The sequence below is a fragment of the Gobio gobio genome (genome assembly GCF_949357685.1).
Source record: "Gobio gobio genome assembly, chromosome: 14".
Taxonomy (NCBI): Eukaryota; Metazoa; Chordata; class Actinopteri; order Cypriniformes; family Gobionidae; genus Gobio; species Gobio gobio.
In genome coordinates this window covers 4022874-4039348 of record NC_137107.1, presented here as the reverse complement: position 1 = coordinate 4039348, position 16475 = coordinate 4022874, and the positions used below count along the sequence as shown (strand labels likewise).

The 16475-nt window shown below is 39.7% G+C and overlaps 1 protein-coding gene across 2 annotated transcripts in view; it reads left to right on the top strand.

Annotated features, from left to right (window-relative positions):
- Nucleotides 1-5000: 5000 nt before the first annotated feature.
- fstl4 (follistatin-like 4) overlaps nucleotides 5001-16475 on the top strand; it is a 353963-nt gene continuing 342488 nt past the window's right edge. Inside the window, exon 1 of one of the 2 annotated variants that reach the window (XM_079834259.1) lies at nucleotides 5001-5266. The gene's annotated coding sequence lies outside the window, so the exon portion shown is untranslated. The remainder of the gene's footprint in view (nucleotides 5267-16475) is intronic. The other variant, XM_079834258.1, reaches the window with a different exon arrangement.

Below are 16475 nucleotides of genomic sequence, written 5' to 3'. Positions count from 1 at the left end.
ACCACAAAACATGATGTAGTCAGCCAGATCCAGGCTGCATCCAGATCAGATGGAGGACCTGCACCTAGACACGGCCACAACGCATGATGTAGTCAGCCAGATCTGAGCCGGATCCATATCAGATGGAGAACCTGTATCTAGACACGACCACAACGCATGATGTAATCAGCCGGATCCGGGCCATATCCAAATCAGACGGTGGAACTGCACCTAGACACGACCACAACGCATGATGTAGTCAGCCGGATCCGAGCTGTATCCAAATCAGATGGTGGATCTGCACCTACACATGGCCACAATGCATGATGTAGTCAGCTGGATCTGGGCCGTATCCAGATCAGATGGAGGACCTCTGCCTAGACACAACCCCAACACATGATGTAGTCAGCCAGATCCGGGCCGTATCCAAATCAGATGGTGGACCTGCGCCTAGACACGGCCACAACACATGATGCAGTCAGCCAGATCCGAGCCGTATCCAGATCAGATGGTGGACCTGCACCTAAACATGGCCACAACGCATGATGTAATCAGCTGGATCCGGGCTGGATCCAGATCAGATAGGGGACCTGTGCCTAGACACGGCCACAACGCATGATGTAGTCAGCCGGATCCGGGCCGGATCCAGATCAGACGGTGGACCTGCGCCTAGACACGACCACAATGCATGATGTTGTCAGCCAGATCCGAGCCGGATCCAGATCAGATGGAGGATCTGCGCCTAGACACGGCCACAACACATGATGTAGTCAGCCAGATCCGGACCGGATCCAGTTCAGATGGAGGATCTATGCCTATACACGACCCAAACGCATGATGTAGTCAACCAGATCCGGGCCGCATCCAGATCAGATGATGGACCTGCGCCTAGACACAACCACAACGCTTGATGGAGTCAGCAAGATTCGGGCCGCATCCAGATCAGATGGAGGACCTGCGCCTAGACACGGCCACAATGCATGATTTAGTCAGCCAGATCCGGGCCGGATCCAGTTCAGATGGAGGATCTATGCCTATACACGGCTACAATGCATGATGTAGTCAGCCAGATCCGGGCCGCATCCAGATCAGATGGTGGACCTGCGCCTAGACACAACCATAACGCTTCAAATAGTCAGCCAGATCCGGGCCGCATCCAGATCAGATGGTGGACCTGCGCCTAGACACAACCATAACGCTTCAAATAGTCAGCCAGATCCGGGCCGGATCCAGTTCAGATGGAGGATCTATGCCTATACATGGCTACAATGCATGATGTAGTCAGCCAGATCCGAGCCGGATCCAGATCAGATAGAGGATCTACGCCTGTACACGGCAACAATGCATGATGTAGTCAGCCAGATCCGAGCCGGATCCAGTTCAGATGGTGGACCTGCACCTAGACATGGACACAACGCATGATGTAGTCAGCCAGATCCGGGCCGGATCCAGTTCAGATGGAGGATCTATGCCTATACACGGCTACAATGCATGATGTAGTCAGCCAGATCCAAGTCGGATCCAGATCAGAGGGAAGATCTACGCCTGTACACGGCCACAACGCATGATGTAGTCAGCCAGATCCGAGCTGGATCCAGATCAGATGGTGGACCTGCGACTAGACACGGCCACCACGCATGATGTAGTCAGCCAGATACGAGCCGAATCCAGATCAGATGGTGGACCTGCGCCTAGACACGACCACAACGCATGATGTAGTAAGCCAGATCCGGGCCAGATCCAGATCAGATGGAGGACCTACACCTGTACACGGCCACAACGCATGATGTAGTCAGCCAGATACGCGCCGGATCCAGATCAGATGGAGGACCTAAACCTGTACACGGCCAAAACGCATGATGTAGTCAGCCAGATCCGGGCCGGATCCAGATCAGATGGAGGACCTACAACTGTACACGACCACAACGCATGATGTAGTCAGCCAGATCCGAGCCGGATCCAGATCAGATGGTGGACCTGCACCTAGACACGGCCACAACGTATGATGTAGTAAGCCAGATACGAGCCGGTTCCAGATCAGATGGTGGATCTGCACCTAGACACGACCACAATGCCTGATGTAGTCAGCCATATCCGAGCCGGATCCAGATCAGATTGTGGATCTGCGCCTAGACACGGCCACAACGCATGATGTAGTCAGCCATATCCGAGCCGGATCCAGATCAGATTGTGGATCTGCGCCTAGACACGGCCACAACGCATGATGTAGTCAGCCATATCCGAGCCGGATCCAGATCAGATTGTGGATCTGCGCCTAGACACGGCCACAACGCATGATGTAGTCAGCCAGATCCGGGCCTGATCCAGATCAGATGGAGGACCCACACCTAGACACGACCACTACGCATCCCTGAAGTGTCTGTAGAGATTGTGTCAACTAGATTCTCCCCTGTGACGGCCTCATTGATACGACAGCCAGTGGCACTGATCCTCAACAAGCTCGTCTCCGGCGTGATGACTCCGACCTTCAACCAGATGGAACTGGATAAATATTCTGATTGTTCTTATCTAATCTGGCTTCTGACCTGTAATGCTGCCTGAATCCTAATCAAAATTTGTTTATTGTCCAGAGGAGACCAAAAATAACCAAAATAACGACTTTTTTGAACTATTTCTTCTAGCCTGTGTCAGACACTAAACGCTGTTGACGCAGTGTGAACAGTGCAGCGCTTCCAGAACGCCGGCTCACCATTGGCCGAAGCTGTTCACATGAGCAACAAAAAACGCATGTGTGTGACGCTGACGCAGGAGCTGACCAATGTAAACTGCATAGCATACTGAACCACTGGAGTCACGTGGACTATTTTAACTATATTTTTGGACCCACTTTATATTAGGTGGCCTTAACTACTATGTACTAACATTTTAATTATTCATTTGATACAATGCACTTCTTGTGTACATACATGTTTTTACATTGTACTTACATTTTTAAAAAAACCTGAATGTAATTACGTCTATAATTCATTTCTGTAGTTACATTTGTAATTACACAGTTGACACTTCCCTTACACCAAACCCTACCCTTAAACTAACCCACACCACCACACCTGTCCCTAACCCTACCCTTAAACTTACCCATACCACCACACCTGTCCCTAACCCTACCCTTAAACTTACCCACACAACCACACCTGTCCCTAACCCTACCCTTAAACTTACCCATACCACCACACCTGTCCCTAACCCTACCCTTAAACTTACCCACACCACCACACCTGTCCCTAACCCTACCCTTAAACTTACCCATACCACCACACCTGTCCCTAACCCTACCCTTAAACTTACCCACACAACCACACCTGTCCCTAACCCTACCCTTAAACTTACCCATACCACCACACCTGTCCCTAACCCTACCCTTAAACTTACCCATATCACCACACCTGTCCCTAACCCTACCCTTAAACTTACCCATATCACCACACCTGTCCCTAACCCTACCCTTAAACTTACCCATATCACCACACCTGTCCCTAACCCTTCCCTTAAACTTACCCATACCAACACACCTGTCCCTAACCCTACCCTTAAACTTACCCACACCACCACACCTGTCCCTAACCCTACCCTTAAACTTACCCATACCAACACACCTGTCCCTACCCCTACCCTTAAACTTACCCATACCAACACACCTGTCCCTAACCCTACCCTTAAACTTACCCATACCAACACACCTGTCCCTAACCCTACCCTTAAACTTACCCATATCACCACACCTGTCCCTAACCCTACCCTTAAACTTACCCACACCACCACACCTGTCCATAACCCTACCCTTAAACTTACCCATTTCACCACACCTGTCCCTAACCCTACCCTTAAACTTACCCATATCACCACACCTGTCCCTAACCCTTCCCTTAAACTTACCCATACCAACACACCTGTCCCTAACCCTACCCTTAAACTTACCCACACAACCACACCTGTCCCTAACCCTACCCTTAAACTTACCCATACCACCACACCTGTCCCTAACCCTACCCTTAAACTTACCCATATCACCACACCTGTCCCTAACCCTACCCTTAAACTTACCCATATCACCACACCTGTCCCTAACCCTACCCTTAAACTTACCCATATCACCACACCTGTCCATAACCCTACCCTTAAACTTACCCACACCACCACACCTGTCCCTAACCCTACCCTTAAACTTACCCATATCACCACACCTGTCCCTAACCCTACCCTTAAACTTACCCATATCACCACACCTGTCCCTCCTTATCTCACCTCAATATCAGCAAAAGTGTTTTGCAATACAATTTGAACACAGTAAGTACATTTTACTTATTTTTTGATGTAAGTACTACTTAAGGCCACCTAATATAAAATGGGGCCGTATTTTTAATGCCGTTCTGGACCTTGAAAGTATTAATTAAATAGCTGTCAATGGAGGGATCAAAGCTCTCGGATTTCATCAAAAATATCTTCATTTGTGTCCTGAAGATGAACGAAGGGGTTATGGGTTTAAGACGACATGACGGTGAGGATTTAATGACAGAACTTACATTTTTGGGTGAACTATCCCTTTAAAGCTGGACAATGACTTACGTCTAGAGCTGCTGTACAGCCAAAACAATCTTTGTTGCATTTTGTTTTCTCCTGTTATCATTGTAAAGCTGCTTTGAAACAATCTATATTGTAAAAAGTGTTATATATATAAATAGTAAAGGTGATTTGACATAATGACAGCCTATACTTATTGAACAAAAATCAATTATTTTATTTATCAAAATTAACCGAAAATAGTGCAAACATAACTAAAGGGATTATTTTAAACCACACACTATGGGAGTATTTTTTCTGCAGCTTGTTTTTATTGATTATTATGTTTACTATACAGCGCTGTTACACACATGACTTCAGTGTGATGACTGTAGTAGCATCTCATGTGTGAAGTGTTTCTGTTCGCACATAGTGCTGTGCATGGTGTGTGTGTGTGTGTGTGTGTGTGTGTGTGTTATATGCGCTGTGTGACGTCGCTGGGAGTGTGTGCGCGCGTGTGTGTGTGTGTGTGTGTGTGTGTGTGTGAGAGAGAGAGAGAGAGAGAGAGAGAGAGAGAGAGAGAGAGAGAGAGAGAGAGAGCAGCTGAAATAGGGTGAGCAGGAATAGCGGGTCACTCTCAGTTGAAGGATGGAGTGAGCGAGAGCGCGTGTGTTCTTCCGTTCGCGTGGACTGTGAGGTGAAGTATCTGGACAGCTATAGCGCACATTGACCGCAGCATTTCTGTCTCCGCGCAGGAACACGACAGGTAACGAGCTACAGTCACTTTATTCTGTGTGTGTGTGTGTGTGTGTGAGCAGGTCGAACATTATGAAGCGCGAGCGCGGTCGCTTCTGCGTACGAACTGGAATTATTATATCCGTGCGTTATGCATTTGGTTTGTATTAGCCTTAGCACGAGTTTATACTGGACACTCGCTGTGTGCATTCAGGGTTTATGTCTCATGTTTAGTGCGCTACCGAGACAGCACTTCTGGGCATCAGAGGCGCGCGCGCGGAGCGGTAGTGATGCCCAAACATGCGGTCTACACCTCGATCAGTGACTCAAACTCTCTCTCTTACACACACACACACACACACACACACACACACACACACACACACACACACACACACACACACACACTTGACAACATCAGGATATTTAACAGGACATGCTCTTATTACAGCTCGTGTTTCATCAGAAATTATATTTCTGTATTATAGAGTTATAAGATGTTGTGCTATTGTTTTCACTGCAAAAAATGCTTTTTTTACTTAGTATTTTTGTATTGTTTCCTGTCCAAACATCTAAATATTCTTAAAACAAGAAGCATTTACTAGACAAGTACAAATTATTGTCTTGTGTTGGGGGAAAATAACTCAAAATGAAGTGAGTTTTTGCTTAAAATAAGCTAAATAATCTGCCAATGGGTAAGAAAAATAATCTTAATTCAAACTGAAAACAAGATTATTTTTCTTACCCCACTGGCAGATTATTTAGCTTATTATAAGAAAAAATTCACTTCATTATGAGTTATTTTTTCCCAAAACAAGACAATAACTTTTGCTTGTCTTGTAAATGCTTCTTAAAGTAAGTATAATGACACTAATATTAATATTTTAGATATTTGGACTGGAAATAAGAAAAAATAACAAGTAAGAAAAGCCTGCATTACAGCTCGTGTTTCATCAGAAATTATATTTATGTATTATAGAGTTATATGATGTTGTGTTATTGTTTTATCGCTCGCTGTCTTGTTTAAATGCATCTAAAGATAGTAAAATGACAAGACATTTCTTCTTGTTTTCTGGAAGTGAGTTTTTGCTTAAAACAAGCATAATTATCTGTTTGAAATCTTGTTTCTTTCTGTCACAAATTGAAATTAGATTATTTTTCTAAGTAAGAAAAGCATTTTTTTTTTTTTTGCAGTGCTTTATTTATTACAATAAAACATTCTTCGGTTGATATTTATGAACTGGTTTATTATATAGCAATGTATTAAACATTCTGCTTTTATTTTAACAATATAACAAATTATTGTTTCATCCTTGCAACTTTTAATGACTGAAGATTTGCACTGTTACTGTAACAGGAAAAGACTGCAAACATTATTCAGTTTAAAACACAACTGTTATTTGGTTCAACTTTAACATGATATTATATCTGAGAAGACAATAGACTCCATGTTAAATATTGTTGAAGTGCTGTCGGGAAAGAGTCAATCCCAGAATTCCCTGTGCACATTTGCTTCAGTTGATTACATGTTTATTGATATAGCATTATTTTTGTCATCTGTGTTTGCGTGGGTTAATCTCTCATGTTTTATTAGTCACTTCTGGTGAAGCTGAAGTCATCACGTGGCCTTATGTGATGTTATTTCAGATTTGAATAGCTCAAATAGATTAACTTTATATAAACTGCAGTCACTAATGCTGTAACATCATCACTGTATTTTGTAATGTAATGCTCTGGTGCCAGATTTCACTGTAAATTGAACAAAACACATTGAAACAAACTTTTATTGTTTTATACTAAATGTAATGCTATTGTTATTATATTACACTCTACAGTGGTTGTTTCAACCCATGTCTGGGTCAAATATGGACAAATTCAACTGTTGGTTTGTATTTTTTTTATTCCATTTTTAAACCCATCGGTTGGGTTTGTATTTGACCCAAATATGGGTTGAAACAACCCAGCATTTTTTAGAAGCTCTGACATCTGACTTATAAAATCTGGTCATTGTTGTGTTGTGTGTCTCTGAGCGGTGTTGAGAAGAGCTTCATCTTCAGGACTGGACCGTACCGACATGTTTTACTGTGCAAAAGAAATGAAAATGATATTAGCATGCACGTAAAACTATGAAATGGTAAAACTGACAGTGTTGTAAACACAGAGAATCAGTCGTTTGACTGAGGTCACCTGGGTCATATTTCCTCTTATTTTGTATAATTTTGTTTTTGATGATGAGGGCGTCACACACAACCTGTCCATGTTGACTAGTTTCAGAAATCTTCTTGCTTATTCCGAATGACTAATGTGACCAGATTTCAGAAATGGATACTGGGGACATTTCCTGGTCAAAATATCACTGAAATCTCATGTGTTATTATTCTTTAATTAAAAAACAGGTACTTTTTAAGTTTTTTTTTTTTTAATTGATCCCTATATTATTATTAATATTAACAATTATTATGATTTAGTTTGATTCATTTTTGGTATGGTTTTAATATAATTCACCGCACCCAAAAGAAAAAAACTAAAAATCACACAATGAAAACAGTTAATAGTGACCAACCATATTAAAACAAAATTGTGACTTTACAAAAACACATTGCAAAAATAAAACAGCATAAAAAATTTGATATGATTATAAACAAAACTATTTAACAAACTTTATAGCTGTATTTAATATTTTCATTTTTCATAAACTGTTGATTATGGAAGATTTTTTTCCGCCACAGAATAAAAAATAAAAAAGGTAATTGTGACTTTATAACTTGCAATTATGACTTTTTTTCTCATAATTGTGTTATATTTATAACTCGCAAATTACAAGTTTATATCTAAAAAAATAAGTCAGATTTGCGCTGTAAAGTCAGAATTACGAGATATAAACTTGCAATTGCGAGAAAAAAGTCAGAATTATGAGATAAAAAGACACGATTATCTTTTAAATTGTTTTATTTTGTTGCGGAAACAAGCTTCTATAGTATATACCAACGCTATCTCACGACCAACTTGTATGAATTCGCATAACCTCACTCGTATGAATTCGTACGATTTGTCTAAACTGCAGTGACGGGTAGGTTTAGGGGCGGGGTTTGAGGTTAATTTGTACGAAATTAAACGAATTGGGCAACTCGTCAAATACGCACGATTTAGCAAAAATCGCATGAGTGAGCTCATATGTTCATACGAATTAGCCACCTTGTAAAAATTTACAAACTGACATGGAATCGGGTTGTATACACTGTTTACAGAATTTTTTTTTTTTTGTAACTTCAAATTTTTTGTTACGTTTGTGTTTGGAAATGACTCTTAATATCCTTAATTGGGCTTGTTATTTAGCACTTTAGGCTTATTTTAAGCAGAAAATATGTGTATTCTGAACATGTATTTTATTGCGGGTGTAATTGTTTCGATTTTTTTATATACTATATAGTTAAGATGTGTTGAAATGACTGTGTTGTGACTGCAGGACTTTTGGGGACGTTTAAAATTGTGCGAATAAAACCCCTCCTGTTCGAACCGCCCGCTCCAAGCGGGACTCGAACCGGGTGTCCGCCGGCATGAGAATCGGACGTTCTAACAAGGAGGCTAAAGGCTGCAACCTCTAGTGTCAGTCGCTAGAGCATCTCTTGAGATCAGAAGAGTGAGGTTTACTCGCACAGCAACTACTAGCTGACCTCCGTTACACTCACCCCCCAAAACATCACTCCCATCCGGGTCACGGCACCAATGTAACCCCTCCTGTTCCAACCGCCCGCTCTAAGTGGGACTCGAACCCGGGTCCACCGGCGTCTCTTGAGATCAGAGGAGTGAGGTTTACTCGCACAGCAACTACTAGCTGACCTTCGTTACACGAAACAATCCCTTATGGTGCGTTCACACCGGACGCGAATGACGCGATCCGCGCGAGTGATTTACATGTTAAGTCAATGCAAAGATGCGAATAGACATTCTGCGGTGCGATTCGCGCGAATGAGGCGCAAATCACAGAGTTGAAAAATCTGAACTTTGGCGGATATTCGCGCCGCGTTAACCAATCAGGAGCTTGCTCTAGTAGTGACAACAATGAGGAGAAAATCTGTATATATTAATATCTGGTTCAGACAATATGATTATCACTGTGATAATATTAAATGACATGAAACACAACCCAGTCTCTTTTTGTTAAATGCAAGTTTATGTTTGATCAATAATACAAAAGTATAATTAAAAGGTATAAGAAGCTACACATGAAATAAAGCAAACAATTCAGTCAAACATTCAAAGTCAGTGCTAGTCGGCTACAACTGTAACGTTAAGTTAAATAGCCTAAAAATAAAAAAGTAATGAAACTTCACATTGCCCTCAGCCTTAACGATTTGCCAGGAAACAAATTATACATCCATGAGACCAAAGATCCGTTAGATCTACACAAGGCGAATTATAGCTGGAGACGCCACAGAGACATCAGAGCCAGCGGCAGAAGGACTGGCTGAGGAAAGGCTGCTCTCACCGGGTTAATGAGCGCTGAGCGCCGCTGATCCACTGGAGCTCACAACTCCAAAAACGCTAGATAAAATGTTCAAATAGACACTCTTTTTATAAATAAACCACAGATTTGAGCTTTAAACAACTACATCATTGCCTGAAAAAGTCTTAAAACTACGTTTTGTCACACATTAACAAAAAAGACGTGTAAACACAGCCCATGTCAGCCATTTCTCAACGAGACGAGCCGCTGGCAGAAGCCCCGCCCATGAGGAGAATTTGCGTCTGTTGTGAAGTGAATGTCACGCGCAAATGGAGTAAACTCAAAATGTTCAAGCGTCCAACTTTGCGCGAACAGCGCAAATTATTTGCATAATTCGCGTCCGGTGGGAATGATACATTACATTGTTATAAAGCACATACTACAAGTATTACTATAATTAGGCTAGTATTTACTACCTTGAAAGCGTTAACGGTGTTTCTTGTGATATTTGACGATAATGGTGCTCTGCTATAGGTTACAACCAGCGTAGCTCACAGCGCCATCTGCTGGTGAAAATAACCACTGTTGTGTGTTGGGCGAGCTTTTTTGCAGTGTATTTGCGCGTTGTTTTGAAGTTGAGCTGTAAAACGGGAACATTTCCGAGGAAAGAACACCAAAAACCGGGGTTTTCTGGTCACCTTAAGCGGATGAATTTGCCCCAAAATGCTGTAGAATTTGATTGGACGCACAACGTTTAACATCAACAACAGCATGTTTTATTTATTCCCATCCACTACTCTGAAAATGTTGTTAGTTGTTGCGTTGACGAGCCAATCAGAAGAGCCGAGAGCGTGTAAGTGGATTACACACGCATATATGATTTTATAATGCAGGATCGATGGATGTGATGATGCTTTATATCAGGAGAACGGATGTGATTCAGGTGAACAAACACAAGCTGCAGAATGACCACTGATGTCTTCATGCAGTCACACAGAGTGTGTGAATGTCAGCCCCAGTTCATTGTTTGCACTTGTTTGCGAATCAGTCCGGATTGACAATTGCTCATCCGCGCTTCCACATGTAATCTGCAATACAACAAGAAGCTCTTGAAAATGTCACGCAAGTTATTTTTAACCTTTGTCATGCTATTCACGATCCTACTCCGATGTGTTTGTGTAGATCTGTGGTCTTTGTTTTGTGCAGATGCAGTTTTTGATGCAATCGCTGTAAAATCAGTCTCTAGATGAACAGCTAGCGAGTGATTTGTCCGTCTGAGGCTTTGGGATTGACCAGCGAGTTCAGTAACTGACTGTTATTAGCATTATTACCAGATTTAATTTATGATTAAGATTTTCAGAAGATTCTTAAAGGATTTCCAGTTTATGTCCGTAAACCTTTCTCTTCATTTGCATTGGTAATATTCAGAGCAGCTCAACCCAAATCTTCATCAGTTTCCACGAGATGTCTGTTTATGTAAAGCCAGATATAATTAGCATAAAACAGCATTATTTTATGTCATTACCCAGCCGTATGATAATGATAATGTAAGCACATACTGGAACAAAAACAGCTGCCGTGCCTGGAAAGCAGAGAAATGCATTAGTAACATTTAAGGCTAAAAATCATTAATATTAATATCATTAATATCTCATTCATATTTTAGGTATTTATATGTTAGCTGATGCAATATCACCACTTACGCATCAGTTGGGTTCATAGAAAATTTAATTTCTAGATGGATTTTATTGCATTTATAATAAATCGCACTGATTTGACATATTTATGGTTTCATTCTGTGCTTTATACGGACAGCCTTTATGATGAAACACTCACACACACACACACACACACACACACACACACGAATAAAATAATAAGAATGTTACCGTACCAGTGTAAATGAATAACAGCCGTGAGTTTGAGTGTGTTTTCTGATGAAAGCTTCAGTCCGCTGGTGACTATCAAAGCTTCTCACCGCACAAATGGAAAATGACATAAAAAAATGACATCTTTATCCTTTATTCAGAAATGTGTTTGATTTTGTAAGCATATTGCATAGTTGTGCTTGAAGTCAATAGTTTTATCTGTGATAATAACGCACTGAAACATGACATATTGTGCCGATGTCATTTTTGGTCAAGCCATCATACAAAGAAATTATGAACACATGCAAATATTAATAACTGATTATGCTGCAGTCAATGTATGCTTTGTTTTTTGTTTTTCTATGCATTTGTATAGTTTTTATAAAATTAAACTTGGTTATGGTATTTATATGACAAAATGATTTGGTAAAAAGGGCAGTGTTTTGTTCTTCTTTCATATTTAACATAAAGTACCAGTCAAAAGTTTGGACACATTACTATTTTTAATGTTTTTGAGAGAAGTCTCATGCTCATCAAGCCTGCATTTATTTGATTAAAAATACAGAAAAAAAAAATGTAATATTGTGAAATATTATTACTATCTAAAATAGTTGTCTATTTGTATATACTGTAAAATATAATTGATTTCTGTGATCAAAGCTTTCATAACTCCAGTCTTCAGTGTCACACGATATGTCATTCTAATATGATGATTTATTATCAATGTTGGAAACAGATTCATATTGTTTTAATAACCTTTTTCGGGATTCATTGACGAATAAAAAGTTAAAAAGAACAATCTTTTTAAAACAATTTAAGTCTTTACTGTCACTTTTTATCAATTTAACAACAACACATCCTTGATTTAAAAAAATATTTTAAAATATAAAAAAAGAAAAAGAAAATATTTACTGACCCTGGAGCACTGTAAAATCGGATTAGTTAGGCTTACTTAAAAAAAAAAAACATGCAAACCGATTGCCTTAAAAAAACAAGTAAAGTGAAATAGGAATAGTATGTTGTGCTAACATACTTAGTATAGTTTACTTACACAAGAGTTCTAGTAACTAAAAAAGAATATGGTACATAGATGTTACCATTGTTGTGTTTTGCTGAATGTTGAAGTGTGTGTGTGACTCAAGCATGATCAACTGCAAGATATTGTTACAAATATAGAGGGATTATATCAACCCAAATAAAGGTTTCACAGGTGTTTATGACGTAAGTGTTAGCAATAAAATTGTAAACAATCATTATATGACATAAAGGGAAATATTACATAGGTTCATTTTAAAAGATGATCTTAATTTCTGACTAAATCATTAACTATAGTTAATTATTCAGTCAGAAGCTAGGTCAACTTTTAAAAGCAACCTATTTATTACTTCTCTTCCTTTGAAACCAAATAACTGTGATTTCTTGTTGCATCGCTGCATCAATAGAAAGAGAGTTTTAATAATATACATTTTCCTAGTGCACAACCAAAGGGACACTGATCACCATAATGGTAAGGCACTCAATTTTTGCTTAACAAAATGGCACTCAAACCAATCAATTAATCTTACCTTGGTTTTTCTGAGTAAACAAGGAATAGTATGTGAATAGAACAGATTATTAGATTTTTACAATTAAGTAAAGTTAACTAAAAAGTGTTAGCTAAAATCACTGTTGGATTTCACAGTGAGTAAAGGCTGATGAAAATTCAGCTTTGCATCACAGGAATACATTATATTTTAAAGTATATTAAAATAGAAAAGCTTTATTTTAAATTGCAATAATATTTCACAATATTACAGTTTTTTTCTGTATTTTTGATCAAATAAATGCAGGCTTTATGAGCATGAGACTTCTTTCAAAAACATTAAACATAATAATGTTTCCGAATATGTATATACATGAATATATGTATATATTCCTCTTATTTTGATGGTTTAACTGAACATGTAGGGTCATTAAAACAAATATTCCCTCACGTGTTTCACAGAAGAACAGATGTGTGGGAAACAAACAGTGGCACAGCTGTAGTATTCAGTGTCTCGTTGCAGATCTGATGTGCAAATGATCGGGAACCAACAAAACCTCTTTATTATAGTTCATGTTCATCTCTTCAGACATTGTGAATGCAGTCTCTCTCGAATGACAGGAAATCTTGATAACACGGGACTCATCTGATGAAAAGCAAACAATTATCTAAAGTTTCTCTCCAGATAAAACCCATAACACAGTTCAGACTGAGCATGTTCAGTTCAGCAGCGTCAGCTCTCAAAAAATGTTCTCTGTGTTATGATTCATAAGCTTATCTCCGTCACGATAAAGCCATAACAATGCCTCCAAGTGGTGCGGTGACGCATAATCTGGATTTTATGTTCACATTTATATGACTTGCAAGAATTTTTCCATGTCCTAACTATTTATATTAATAACAAATATTCCATGTAGTCTCGTTCATAAAATAAGACATGCATAATAAGTGTGATCTAGCAGACCATGCAAACTATTTCATATCAACTCATTTATTTCAGCTTTTTTCATAAATTAATTTGTTTTGTATATTTACTCAAAAATGTCCTTTCATGTGTACAGTTATATATTATGTATGTCTGTAGTTTGTGTGTTGCTGTTAATCATTTTAATAGCGATTGTCTGATTGTTAACAGACCCACCCGTAAGGTAGTTTTAGTCCAGTAAATTAATTTCGGTTATTGAGTAAATCATTTTCTGTAAGAGCACATGTTTAGAGCAGACAGCGACTCTGAATGGATTCAATAGAACGGCGGCACCTGTTCATTATTGATCTGCGTCTCCTCAAGTACTGACAATCTGAGCTGCTTCAGTTTCACAGGCAACCTGTTGCATATCTTTGCTTTTTGCAACATTCAAACACACTCGAATAATATAGAGACGCCCAGAGCTCTTGGTCATTCAGCGATATAAGCTTGATTATTTCAATTGGTTATGATGTTTTCACTGTGTTATATGCGTCTGTTAAATTATTCAGCTTGTTGTATTGTTTTATTTCTACCTCTAACAAAACACTAAAAGTCGTTTGCCATTTGATGACCCTGTTCAAAACTAACAAATTTGACTTCTGGCTTTTGTACATTGGGTTTTTGCATCTTTATTTACAATATATTTTGTATCTAGTACAGTAACATTCACATTTTTCATTTACATGAAGTATAATAGAGTGCAAACGTTGGTTCCGGAAGTAGAAACTCTATACATTTTCTCCTTAGGGAAATTGATTTTTAACAATATCTTATATAAACCTGTGAAGTCAGCCCTACCATAAGGTATGAGGTTGTTAATCGATGGAATTTGCTTTTGTTGAAGCCGTCAGCCCACATTATTTCAATATGAATATATATATATGAATTGTGTTTAACAGCTGAATTCATGGTGGAAAACTACATTACCCATGATGCTGTACACAAATTCCACCAATCAGAGAGGCGAAACAAGCACAGAGCGGCAAAAGAGCTCTTTAGCTCCGCCCACTCCCATGAAGCACTGAAAATACTTAAATATTTGCCTGTACATGCATATTTTGCAATAAGCTTAAAATTATTGTTTTTATATGTATTTAACATTATTAAATAAGTAGTTGTATATTTCTTGATTGTTTTTAATTCAATTATGCTGTTTGCAATGCTTCATGAGATTGTAGTTCTTTCCCTCATTGAAGCCGTTAAGTTCACAGTCTTGTACTTTTGTATTTTTGTGTGATTTTCCAATATGTTTTTGCTTCAAATCAAAATTTGTAGTTTAATGATTCTCCTCATAGCTGGTTGGTTTGGGTCATGGCTTTTAACACTTTAATGAAAACTTTTTTGAAAATCCCTATGGGATAAATTAATGGAAACAATTAATCCAGAACCAACGGCGCTGAAAAAGTGGGCAGGCATTATTGCACTCTATTGGTAACACTTTACAATAAAGTTTCATTAGTTAACTACATTAGCTAACATGAATGTCTCAGGTTACAACTGTAATCCTAGTTCCCTGAGAAGGGAACGAGACGCTGCGTCGATGACGCTTTGGGAACATCTGTACCATGGCGTCCAGCCTCAGTGGGATGAGTGAGGAAAAACCAAAGAGGACAGTGCGTCGAGTACTGAGATGCAAACACGTCCGCTTCCGCTCGGCCATAAATTTCTCAAATGTACTCCACCACCCCTTATGTCCATTAGGGGACAGGAAGCGCTCGTCTAACTTGCTTTTGTAGACAAGTGCCCCGTTTCTTGGCCGGCCAGCCAATATTTAATTTAGACACGGCACGAGTTATCACCTCCACCAGCTCCTCATACTCTGGGGAAAGAGGTGGCGAATCCTCTTCCCCCTTATTTCTGACCTCAATGCTCAGTACATATACACTCACCTAAAGGATTATTAGGAACACCATACTAATACTGTGTTTGACCCCCTTTCGCCTTAAGAACTGCCTTAATTCTACGTGGCATTGATTCAACAAGGTGCTGAAAGCATTCTTTAGAAATGTTGGCCCGTATTGATTGGATAGCATCTTGCAGTTGATGGAGATTTGTGGGATGCACATCCAGGGCACGAAGCTCCCGTTCCACCACATCCCGAAGATGCTCTATTGGGTTGAAATCTGGTGACTGTGGCGGCCATTTTAGTCCAGTGAACTCATTGTCTTGTTCAAGAAACCAATTTGAAATGATTGGAGCTTTGTGACGGTGCATTATCCTGCTGGAAGTAGCCATCAGAGGATGGGGACATGGTGCTCATAAAGGGATGGACATGGTCAGAAACAATGCTCAGGTAGGCCGTGACATTTAAACAATGCCCAATTGGCACTAAGGGGCCTAAAGTGTGCCAAGAAAACATCCCCCACACCATTACACCACCACCACCAGCCTGCACAGTGGTAACAAGGCATGATGGATCCATGTTCTCATTCTGTT